This window comes from Aythya ferina (assembly GCF_964211825.1).
Source record: "Aythya ferina genome assembly, chromosome: 13".
In the NCBI taxonomy this organism is placed as follows: Eukaryota; Metazoa; Chordata; class Aves; order Anseriformes; family Anatidae; genus Aythya; species Aythya ferina.
In genome coordinates, this window is record NC_140311.1 from 20,940,038 (window position 1) to 20,953,399 (window position 13,362).

The 13,362-nt window shown below is 44.7% G+C and overlaps 1 long non-coding RNA gene across 1 annotated transcript; it reads left to right on the forward strand.

Annotated features, from left to right (window-relative positions):
- Positions 1 to 5,526: 5,526 nt before the first annotated feature.
- On the forward strand, positions 5,527 to 8,213 carry LOC311443689. The gene is made up of 2 exons (XR_014697428.1): positions 5,527 to 5,682; positions 7,441 to 8,213. It is a non-coding gene; the product is annotated as an uncharacterized lncRNA (long non-coding RNA).
- Positions 8,214 to 13,362: the final 5,149 nt, after the last annotated feature.

Below are 13,362 nucleotides of genomic sequence, written 5' to 3' on the forward strand. Positions count from 1 at the left end.
GAAAACAATGGATTTGAGTCTCTTGGTCTGTAAATACCATCCCCTTTTTTGCATTATATTAATCTAGAAATAAGGTACCATAATATGATGTAGACTAGATACCACAGGCAGGCTGACTTTACTGCTCCCTAAATCACTTTGTCAAGTCTGTAGCCAAAATACAATGTTTTCCTCTCATACCTGTCTGTTCTCAATGCACCTCATATCTCATACTGATCAGAGGAATCTTCATTAGCAACCTGTGATCTGTTTTGCATGGTCAGTCTCATAGCTGATTAAGCCTTGAGAAAAGAGATTAAACTTCAGGTCCTAATTCCCTTTATCAGCTATTAAAAAAAGGCTTCAGACTATAAAACAAGTATTATAGTTAACCTTCAGCAGTACCTACAAGGTATCAAATTAAAGAGATTGGTATCTCCTGCTGTAATGTAAGGGTCCAAGCACATGGAGATGCTCTGTAAAGTCTCCCTTGCAAGGCTTAGCTGTTCAAACCCAGCTCCGACCCAGCATAAATTGGGATGCAACTACTGGGACAAGCCACAGGGGCAGAAGAGGTGGGAGAGATCTTGGCCATGGGTTCAGGAGGTGCTTGTAAACTCAGGGAAGTCACTGCCCAACCTGGCTACCTGTCACCTTTGGCTTCCAGCTCACCTGCCCTTGCTGCTCCCCAGCACCTAACTTGTTTACCTACTATCAGGAGCAGGGCACCTGGTATTCAAACTTCAGTTCACATTAATAGGAGCAAAGTAACCTCCCCTCATGTGTAATTAAAACACATGATTGCTAAAACAAACTATTCCCAAAGCCAGTGTTCTATAGCCAACACTGCCCCAGGGCCAGCATTAGTAATTAGTTCAATTAGTAACTGAACTCAGGCAGGAGACAATCAAGGCAATGAGTCAAAATGACTGTTAATATTCTGGGTACACTGCCTGCCTCATGGCTGTCCAACACATACCCTGATCCACTGGTGCAGTACACAAAGCAAAGCAGCAGCTTAGAGACATTCCATCCCAAAACACAGTATGTGCTGGGGATCTGCTGCTCCTGAAATAGAAGGCATGCAACGCACAGAATAGCATGCTCTTAGGGTTGCTCTGTCAAAAAAAAAAAAAAAAAAAAAAAAAAAAAGAGAGAGAGAAGGGCCTTCAGCCCAGCATGACTGAACTCTATGAACTCTGACTGCTATGTGAAATATGAGCCACACAATCATAACTAATGTAGGTGGTGCATTTTCATTTTTAAAATGGGGAGGAAATGGAAGAAGTCAGCCAACAATAGAGGAAGTACCTCCAGGCACACCATGTGCAACAGGGTGAAATGTGTACATCAGCTACTACCCTAAACCAGTTTTCCTGTGTTTATAGGCTTAAGTAAAAATCCCCAATGTTGTCTTCAATTCCACCAAGTCCAACTGGTGCCGTTAGTAACATCCCTCAGAGATCACTATCAGAGTCAATGCTGTTTAAATTCTTTCAATGACCTGAACGACACACTCAGCAATTTCAGAGACAACACCAAGTTGAGGGGGAGCGCTTGATACTCCAAGGAGCAGCACCACTATACCTGCTGAGCACCCCTGTAAAGGGTCATCAGCAGGCTGAAGACATGCACTGATGGGAACTTTATGAAGTTCAGCAGATGCCAACTGCTACATCTAGGATGAAATAACCTGAGGCAGTAACACAGGTAGGCATGGAGCTGGGGGTCCTAATGAACAACTTGAACAGCAATGTGCCCTTGGAGCAAGGGAGGACAATCACCTACTGGGTGCAATCAGCACGAGTGCAGAGGAAGAAATTTACCCCTCTGACACTTGTGAGAGGACATCTGGAGTACAGCTGTCATGTTTTCAGCTTCAGTACAAGACACTGGTATGCTGGACTCAGTCCAGATGGTCAGGGGACCTGGAGCATATGGTATATGAAAGAGAAGCTTAGAATTTTTTTTATTTTTTTTTTTCAGCCTGAAAAAGGCAGAAGGAAGTTTAATTGCCATCTTCAGCTACCTATTGGGAAGATGTAGAGGAAATGGAGCCAGGATTTTCCTGGAAGGAACGTGGACAGGACAAGAGGCACTGGATGTGAGTTGGAACACAGAAAATTCTGATTAGATATTTGCAAGGTTGTTTCCCACCCCCACCCCCCCCCCCCACCATACAGGTGGTGAGACACCAGAAATGGGCCAGGTAGGTGGGGAATTTTTATCCTTGGTGATATCTACAACTCAACTGGAATAGACACTGAGCAACCTGATTCAAGAGTTGCCCTCCTCAAAGCAGGACAGATGACCCCCAGAAGTCCTTCCCAACCTAAGGTATGACAGCATTATTAAATATATCAGCAGCAGGACCTCTGTTTTTATATGCTCTCTACACAGTATTACTACAATGGGCTATAAAAACCCAAACATCACTAATAACACCCTGTCTTCAGATTTTTTGTGTTAAAGTATCTAACTCCTGACACAAATTAAATTAGGTTTCATTCAGCACTAAGCTGCAATGAACAGACTGTCCAAAAAGTACAGAAATTTCCTCAAGCCACATTGGCTCTCCTTGAATACAATTGTTATGATGACACCTTTTGAGCTCAGTAGCCACTTTCAAGATTTAAGCAAACCATGCAAGTTCTCCTCAGAGTTAGGTACAAACCTTAGGTGAGCAATTTTGTAACTTTAAAATAATAATAATAAAACTCCTGATTTCCAGTGTGAATAGTTACTTAACTAGAAGTACATTCTCCCCCTGTGCCCTAAACACTCTAGAGATTGCCCATGGTTTTTGCAAGCAGACTAATTCTCAGCCTACCATTCTTTGCCTCCATTAGTTCATTCTGCTGTGATGAACTGTTGCCTGTAGATGCACTGAATTTGCAGAAATTCAGGAATAAGGAACCTTTACTTATGGTAATACTGTTAGAAAAGAACAAAAACCTCAAAACATTAATTTTAGCCACAGTACAATGAGTAATGAAGAAAAATTATAATTGGTTAAATTATTGATGACTCTCATTTCAGAATCTTCAGTTCAGGAGTTCTCCTTCTCCAGCTATTTACAATGTGCAGGTAGAGCAGAGGCAAAGAGTAATATATTTGCAGCTGTATTTGGATAGCAGTTTTGCAGCCATCCAGTATTCTGATGAGATCTGAAAGTTGTTGACCCTGCCAGCAAATAGCAATTACAGGTTCAGCAAGATCTGGCTGTCTTAAAGCCTTGCTTTAAGGAAGCCTTTAGCTTATTAATATGATACCAGTTTTAAAAATAAATACACAAGCATCTCTGTGCTTATGAAGTATGTAACAGCATTATACAGCCGAGAAAAACATCATTAGGAAATCAGCAAAGCATTTTTCTGGTTAGCTGGCATTTTTATTTATAAGTAATTATAGTAATAATGGTTCTACTAAAGCAAGTAAGTACTTGAAAAATACTCAGGAAAAAAAAAAAAAAATCTGTGAACTACATGTATTTCTCTGTAAGGATGAAGTTCAGTGAAAAAATATGGACCATAAACCTTCCTCTTCAATAGAGAAACACATACTTTTCAGAATACTAAGGTTTAAACTACTATAAGAAAAACAGAGCTGAATTAGTTACAAACCTATGCTCTTTGATATCAATACTGAACTGTACCATTTTGAATTAAATGAGAACTGCAGCCACAAAACATCTCAGCAGAGTTTTGTAACTCCCCATGCTTTAGCTGTTTAGCCTTGTGGAGGGGTGTGTGGCACTGAGTTACACTTCCAGGGTCCCTCAGCACCATACAAATACTGTAGCACACTGAAGAAAAGAAAGCACAAAGGTTCCTTCACTAAACAAGGAGTCCTGTACAAGTCTCTGTTGTGGTTTAACCCAGCCAGCAGCTAAGCACCACACAGGTGTTTGCTCACTCTCCCCCCTTCCTGTCTGGGACAGGGGAGAGAAATGTGCAAACTGCCTGTGGGTTGAGATAGAGACAATTTATTAGGACAGATGATGATGATGATGATGATGATGATGATGATGATGATGATGATGATGATGATGATGATGATGATGATGATGATGATAATTAATAATAATAATAATGTGTACGAAACAAGTGATGCACAATGCAATTGCTCACCACCCACTGACCAATGCCCAGCCAATCCCTGAGCAGCCGCCCCCCCCCCAGCTAGCCACCCCTATATATTGTTCAGCATGACCCCAGATGGGATGGAATACCCCTTTGGCCAGTTTGGGTCAGCTGTCCTGGGTCTGTCCCCTCCCAGATCTTGCTGCACCCCTAGCCTGCCTGCTGGCAGGACAGAGAAGCTGAAAAGTCCTTGGCTTAGTGTAAGCCCTGCTCTACAACAATTAAAACATCAGTGTGTTATCAACATTATTCTCATCTTAAATCCAAAACATAACACCCTACCAGCTACTAGGAGGAAAATTAATTCTATCCTAGCTAAAACCAGTACAGTCTGTCACTCAAACATAACCCAGTTTTAGTAAGGCACAGTAGAACCAGTTGTCACTACCCAGTATGGAGCCCAGAAGAAAAATAACACCAGTGCTCCTTCCCATATTCTTCTCCCTCTGTGGCTTATTTACTATCTGCAATGTTTAGGACAGTCTGTTATTAGAGGCCTCCATCCAGAAGCAAGTCATGCATGCAAGAACACAATAGAAGCCTCTTAAGGTTGGGGAACGTGAGTACAGTGGGGGTCTGCTGTAGATCTGCAGAGGCTCTAGAGCAAACTGGAGGACCATGGGAGGCCTGCAGTGTGCACTGGGAGGCCTTTAGGCCACCCCAAATGACAGGGGAGAAACCCTGGGAGGCCTCTAGCTAGGGCTAGAGCACACTGCAGGGCCCTGGAAGGCCTCTGGGGGCCCTGGGAATTTCCAAAGGGCCCTAGTGCACACCAGCAAGTGCTAGATGGCACTGGGAGTCCCTGGGAGCCTCTAGGGCTTACTGGGAGGCCTTTAGAGCTCTCTAGAGTGCAGTGGGGGACCCTATGATTCCTCTAGGGCACCCTGAAGAAAACCAATAGGCCCTGGGAAGTATCCACAGGACACTAGAGGGCATTTTGAAGACTGGGAGGCCTCCAGGAGGTACCAGGATTTCTGTCAGATACTCTAGAGAGCAATGCAGAGTCCAGCAAGATGTTCAGAGACCACCAGAGTCCACTGGGAGGCTCTGCAAGACCTCCAGAATACATCAGATCACACCAGAAGGCAACAGGAGACCTCAAGCCTGCTAGGACATCCTAAAGGACACTAGGAGAGCTTGACAGCACTGGGGTGCCATTGTAGAGCTGCAGAGGCTCTAGAGCAGAGTTGAGGGCCGTGGGAGGCCTGTAGCATGCACTGGAAAGTCTTTAGGAACCACTAGAGGTCAGTGGAGAGCACTGTGATGACTCTACTCCTCCTTTGAGCACACTGGTAGACCCCAGGAGGCCTCTAGTGGGCCCTGCAGTGCCCTAGAGCACCCTTCGAGGGAACCATAGTGTAATCTGCTGCCCTCTGGAGGTCTCTATGGTGCACTAGCAGGACCATAGAGTAATCCGGAGTGCTTTAGTGGCCCTGGAATGACTCAAGTGTGCCCTGGGAATCTTCTGTGGGACTCTACAACACACTGTAGAGTCCCACGAGTTCTCCAGGAAGCACACTGGACAGCCCTGACAGTTTTCCAGGGGTGTTGGACTACACAGGTAGGCCCTTGAAAACTCTAGGGTGCACTGGGGGGCCTCTAGTGTTCTGTGAAGTGTAACGAGTGGCCTTCAGAAGCCTGCAAGGGATATTAGAGGTTACAGGAGACCTTCCACGGCCTCTATAGTGCCCAAGAAATTTTCTAGGGGATGCTACAGCACACTTGAGAGCCTTGTGAGTTCTACAGGGGCATTAGAGCACACTGGAAGGGTGATGGGAATGTTCCAGAAGGTGCCAGATTACACTGGGAGGCCCAGGGCGACTCTGCGAGACTTCTAGCACTCTCTAAAGTGCAGTGGGGTTCCTCAGGTCTCTAGGGCATCCTAGAGCTATCTGGGAGGGCCTGGGATGCACTAGAGTTTACTGGGAGGCCCTCTGAAGCAGCTAGGGGACACGAGATTGTACTCGAGAGGCTTGGGGGATCTCTAGAAAGCACTATAGCACATTTAAGAACATTAGGAAGCCTCGCTTTGTACTGGCAATCTCATCTACCATAATCTGAAGCGAGAAACATAGTGGCAGCTTGTCATGCTTGCAACACCGCAGCACACTTGCCCATGGGGGTTAATCCTCGGGGTCTCCACCCCAATGAGTTATGGCAGATGGATGTCACAGAATTTGCGCCTTTCGGGCGACTCAAATATTTGCACGTAGCAGTTGATACGTGCAGCAGTCTCATGTGGGCTACCGCCAGTACGGGCCAGAAAGTGAAACAATGCATTGCCACACTTCACATGGCTATTGCGGTCCTAGGCGCACCTACCACCCTGAAAACTGACAATGGTCCAGCTTATATGAGTCATACTTTTACCCGATGGTGTGCTGTGTGGGGTATTAAGCTTGTTAAGGGTATTCCTGGCAATAGCCAAGGCCAGGCAATTGTGGAACGAGTGCACTGGACCCTCAAGGAGTGTCTTTGGGCACTTAAGGAGGGGGGAGGATTGGATACTCTGGAGCTATGCCCACATGCTTTGCTTCTGCAAGCTCTCTTTTTGTTAAACCATCTAGAAGGATGGGCTAATGACCACCTTTGGGACTCTGCAACACCCACTGGTATAGTCCAGACATGGACTACGGCAGGCCTATGGTCGAAAGACCCGGTACCTTTATTGGTCTTGGGCCGGGGCTATGCTTGTGTGCAGCTCCCTTCTGGACTGACCTGGCTGCCAGCCTGACATTGCCTATGGATTCTGCTATTGCTGCTACCATGCTGCTGCACCAGCAGTTTCTGGCAACAACTCGCGAAACTGACTAGCCACACAGACACGATGCTCTGCTTGGCTCTTACGGCGGTGTGTGACCCCTTTTCGATTTGCTTGTTCAGCATTAATCTTTTTCAATACAACAGAGTCGCAGAAACGCATCCTCCCTCCATGCAGGTGGCCAAATGCCAATATGACGAAGTCATTCCCTCCAATGGCACTTTGGCGGACGAATGACCCAGTCTGGCACAGTAAGAGATGGGCGACCATCGTGGTTGTACATAGCCCCCCGATACCCTTGCGTTTGCTGCGGGGAATCTTCTTGCTTTGTGGGGGTGGTCAGGCTTACCTTACTATTCCCCCTAATGCTTATGGCGGACTTGGTACTTAGGCAGTTAGTCCGCTCACACCCGATGACATCAGGAACGCCACAGGGAAGGCGTGAGCCATCACAGGTGCTCGTTGAAAGACCCCACTCTAGATCCAGACTGTGATGACAGATGGTATTTGACTACCCAAGCACAAACAATTGTTGAGACGCTTTTTATATTCCTGTAGCTCATTCGAAATACTAAGACAATTGAGCGGTTAGCTTGTTGGGCATTGAAGAATGCTAACCTCACGGCAAAGGCTTTGACAAATCTCATTGACGGCATGGAAGCTCTTAAAGAAGGATTGTCCTTGACAAGGCTGGCTGTGGACTACTTGCTTGCTCGAACCAGCATTGGTTGCTCTGAGTTGGAGGACGCTGGCATCAAAGGTTTCTGTTGTATTGATTGGACAAAGAACACGACAATGGCAATTGAGCGAACCAAGGGCGTGGTTGAGGAGTTGTTGAAGAGCTCATATGGAGATCGCATTATCCAAAACTGGTGGGGGAAGGGCTAGCTAGATTGGCTGGGAACACCAGGCTTGTGGATAACCTCCTTCTTATCGGCAGTTTTGTTGCTGGTGATATTATTGGGTGTTGGTGTGCTCTTCTTGCCCCTGCTCTTTCGACTATTGTGACAGCTGCTTGAAAAGCTAGTCCTGTAAACGGTGAATATTAACCTGCTTCTTAATAACGGATGGCAGTGCCTGCCACAAGAAGAAGAGAATGATCGCCTTTAGCTAATGCTGTACTATGCTAATATCTTTTGTAACGGGAAAAGGGGGTGCGACAAAAAGGGGCGTGATATATAGCATAAGGAGGGGGGAGATGTTGGAGGAGATGTGGGAGGAGGATTGGGAGGGACCATGGGTGGAACAAAGGGTCACGGGGATCCGGGGCTGTCACGTGTATGGGTATAAGAAGCTATGCTATGCAGCAATAAATTGGCACTTGAGCTAGACAAGGTGTGTCTGTCTCTGGTGTCCCTGCTCGGGGAGCAGATGTGCAGGCAGGCAATCGATGTTGTCTCTCGGGCTGGGGTAGCACGTAGAGAGGCAACATAAGGTTACCAGGACACTCCGTTTCTAAGGACATATGATTCCCCATAATGCGCAACTGCTTACCAGCGAGGGGCAGTTGTACGCGCGGGTCCGCTTCTCTCAGCTTGAGCTTCTCTCCAGCTCCGGTGCACCTATTTCCAGCAACTTTCTGTACGAGCTTCTCTGAGTGGTTTCCTGAGTTTGGCCGAACCTATCTTCATGAGGCAATCAATGTGCCTGTTCCCATCCTGGTCTCTGTTCTGCTAGCCTGTCCCTATTCATTCCTTTTTCATTATATCATGTTGCCTTTTTATCTTGAGGACAGGCTCCCCTCTTAAACCCTTTGGCCCACAGCAGTCCTTTTCAAAACAACTTTTCATTGGTCAAACAACTTTGCCTGACAACAGCAAACACTCATGCCTTAATGGCTGGAGAACAAGCAACCGGAGACTGCATGGTGTCTCCTGAATCACCCTTCTTTGTTCCCTCTAAACTCTTTTACATTCCTGATGGCCTCAACCTTAAGAGTCTGATGTTATCATCAACCATGGGGCTTTCCAACCCCCATGGCCACACTCCCACATCTCCCCCTTCTTTTTTAATATCAACCATTTTCTTGACACGAATTATTACTCCATATATCACATTTGGTTCATGGTACTAGATTTACAGGATGCCTTTTTCTGCTTGGCCATGGCAACTGAAAGACAGAAACTCTTTGCCTTTGAATGGGAAAATCCTAATAGAGGATAGAAAACTCAGCTTTATGTGGACAGTGTTACCACAGGGTTTCAAGAATAGCCCCACCATATTCAGGAACTGTGATCTTGAAGTTTGAAAGACCTCTTCAGGAAAAGTGGACATTGTTGCAACATACAAATGATAACTACTGAAGAAGAAAAGGAATGTGTATAATGGACTATTAGTTTACTAATTTTTTTCGGCACTAATACTGTGAACCCAGCCTCTTTCCTGAGTAACCAGTAAATGAGAGTTTCCAGATTACCCATTCATGATTGCATCAAGACCACAGACATGGTATACTCCAGCTGACCAGACTTAAAGGATACAGCCCTAGAAGATGTGAATATAAATGGCAGCAGCTTCGTCTGCCAATGACTTTGCCTCACAGGAGGTAACAAACATCAGCCCAAAAGGTGGAAATTGCCTTGATAAGAGCTTTTGAGCTGGCAAACATTTGGACAGATTTCAAATATGCCTTTGGTGTGGTGCATACACATGGGGCAATTTGGAAGGAGAGAGGACTTTTATCTTCCTCAATTAAACATGCAGAAGAGATAATGAAATTACTCTAAGCGGTATACCTGCCTACTAAAGTTGACACTAAAGGACATCAAGCAGGGGATACTGATATTGAAAGGGGAAATAGATTGGCTGATGCAGGAGCCAAAGGGGTGGTAGAACAGGCATCTGAAAGTCAAATTTTGGCACTAGTACCAGGAACAGAAAACCAGGCATTAACAAAAGCTTGAGAAAATGAAGTAGAATATTCTAAGATGTAAACAGAAAATGTTAACGTGCAGGTTTAACATAAATAAATGATGGGAGAGTTGTGATACCATATTAAATTGAATGGTAACTGGAGAACATAATAAAGCATGCTGGGGAGCTGAAGTAGCATAAGAGTTTTTAAATAGAGAATGGATAGGGCCTAATTTGGATACCACAGTAAGACAGGTAACTTAGCAATGTGATCTTTGTTTCCAGACTAATCCCAAGAACATTCCCAAGCCAAAAATGGGACAAATTGGAAAAGGTAATGGGCCTGGACAACAATGGCAGATTGAGTTCACCAAACTCACAAGAAAAGGGGGGTACTGGTATTTGTTGGTATTAACTGACACCTTTTCAGGATGGCCAGAAGCATTTCCAACCAGAACAGCCAAGGCTCGGGAGGTAACTAAGATATTACTACAAGAAATAATACATGTTTTGGAGTTCCAGCAACTATATCCTCTGGCAGGGACGAAAGTGGTACAGCAAATTAGCTGCCATTTGGGTATAGACTGGCAACTTCATACCACATATTGCCCTCAGTCAAGTGGCCAAGTAGAAAAATGAACCATTTAATCAAACAGCAAATTGTGAAATTGGGACAAGAAGCAAAAGTTTGGTCTGGCCTCAGTCTCTTCCTTTAGCCCTTTTGCGCATACCCTTTTGCGTATACCAAGGGGAAAGGAAGGGCTAAACTCCTTTGAAATCTTATATGGACAATCCTATGGAATACAAAGAGGAATATCCATGCAATCTGGAAATGAAATCATGACCTCCTATATGGTGGTCTTAGATAAACAGATTAATGAAATTGGAAAGCATGTGACTGGGACTCCGGGTAGAGTGTTAAATGGACCAGTGCACAATAGACAACCTGGAGATTGTGTGTATGTAAAGTCTCTTGCAGAGAAGACCTTGGAAACTCAGTGGAAAAAACCATTCTAGGTCACAGTGATCAGAATCAAGGAGCAGAATGCCTGGATCCATCACAACAGAGTGAAAAAGGCACCCAAGACCCCGTGGACTCAGGTGTGACCTGGAAGGTTACATTTCTCACCATCTTAATGGTGTCATTGGTTGAGAAAACTGAACAGTGGGTGCACAATGCCTATGTGAAACTCACACAGGCAGTGAGTAATAGTTTCAACCTTTCTGACTGTTGGGTGTACACAGTGCTGCCTAGAGGCAACCTAGAATTATGAATTGGACATTGACCTTTGTGCACCCAAGAAACGAAACATGTCCATTTGGCAAGAATGATCGTGAACATCTAGGGGAGAGATTTGAACTACTCCCACATGAAAATGTTAACATATACACCAGATGCTTAAACAATAAAATCCCATGTATAGGTACAGGTCCACTTAGTTATATAGCCCAGGAACCTGACTGTACTATGACAGAATATGTAGGAACTTTTAATCTTACTAAACTGAGAGATTATGGTGTAGGTGTCACAATAAGTGCTGATAAAAGGGATATGAACTCAGGATCTCACGGCCTCAATTCTCTTGTGCAAATTTGCAAACTACAAAAAGGATTCTATTGGCTATGTGGAGATGGGCATGCTAGAAAAAGCTTATCCTTAAATTGGAAGGGTCACTGTATTGGGGGCTATCTTAGTCCTCGAGGGGGTATATTCACTGAACCACCTCCGGGAATAGTCCAGACCTTATGGAGACAAACACGTACTGTTTTGAATAGCCCCCTTGTGATGAGACCCATGGGATTCCATAGTTTTGTAAGGTGGTTGATTCCATCCCTAGGAATAAGTGAATTAGAAAAAGCTGTTGTAAATATCTCAGCCACGTTAGAAATTATTGAAAATGCCACAGGTGATGCTCATTCAGCATTACAGGAAGAAATTTCCTCCCTACACAAAGTAGTGCTTAAATAATAAAATTTTGCATGCAGTAGCTCAGGATGATACATCCTGGGGGTTTACAGACTTGGTAGAAAAATTAACTTCCTGGTTGCCAAACCTAACCTGGCTGAAACAGTTGTTTATCACAATAATCATGGTCATGGTTTTGTCCATGGTTCTTTGCGTAGTGATCCGATGTACCTTGTGGTGTTTTAAGAGTACAGGAAAACTCCTACAGCAAGTGGAAAAAGAACCAACTAAGATGGAAACTGGAGTCTAACAGATATTTTGAAAGAGTGATAGATAGAGAAACACTATACAGAACCTAGAAATAGTAAAAGAATTTATTAACATTGTAGAAAATTGGGGACTGAGAGAGGGAGTTAGGAGAATCTTATCAAGTAGAGATGAGTGCTGACAGCATTAAACTAGGATGCTACTTAGTGTCTTTGCTAACTATGGTGCATTGTGCAAATTAACTAAAGCAAGAAGTCTTCGGCCCCTTACCAACGTCAGTCTCCTAGTAAGAGTGTGAGCCTATCTTAAGAAACTGGAAAAAGCTGGTCCTGTGGATGGACAAGAGCCAAGGAGCAACTGAGTCTGCGCAAAGACAAGAGGTCAATTAGCAGTGACAAGGAAGAGTCATCAGCCTTCATCCCCGCAACCCCCAATGACCACCACCAGAATACACTGCACAAGCACAGGTGGGAGGAGTTTATGGAAATGACTCATTGGAATTAATTTTAATATGAAGCAGGGACAGGTTATGAATATGTATAGGCGTATTGGGAAATTTCATGCATATGTAACTCTTTACTGCATAAAACCAAGGCAAGTTGCTGCGTCAGGTGCACACGACTTTGTCAAGACTACCCTCCATGCTGCCCAGCGCTGAATAAACATACCTACTTTACAATCTGACTGATTGTGGAGTCTGATTTCCACAAGTCAAAAGCAGCAGGAATAATCTCATTTTCTGATATTGGTCACAAGGACCCCGCTGTCAGCACAGGAGACAACAGCATCAGGTGCAAGGGACCATCTGCTGTTTCTCCTTGTACCCCAGCCAACCAGCCAGAGTTAGATACACTCCTGTTGCTGCTTGCTGGCATGCTGGTTCTTTGAAGCATGCATTCATCTCTCACTGGGGTTAGCACACAATAGACTCGGCATCACAGTCAGCCTGTCATTTGACTGATTACCTCTGTCTCCTCAAAAAAAAATAAATAAATCTGAGATAAGAAGTAGCTCCCTGCTGCTACAGCCCCAAATTAACAGGTGCAGCACCACAGCCAGTGAACTGGGGGTTAGTGGTCACCTCCATGACATGGGTGTTTAGAGAATTATATGCTGGAAGAAGCATGGGCATCAGCAGCACTTATCAACCACTAAACTAATGTGTTTATTGGCCTCCTTGCATGGATTCTAATTTATGCAATTCTCTGCAGGGTAGAGTATAAAAGAGTATCAGTCCTGCAGCTGGCTGTTAAGCAGCACTGTGGTTAAGCAGCTGCAGTGCTGCTGATTCCAAGACAGCAGCTTCATTTTACACAGTGGAGGATCTCAGCAGCTTTCCTGAACTGAATACACACACAGCCAACAGACCCCTATACGTGTCCCTGTCCCCACATCTCAACAAATCTGCCTGAAGAGATCCATGAGCAATTTGAACTGTATGTGTACACCAAGAA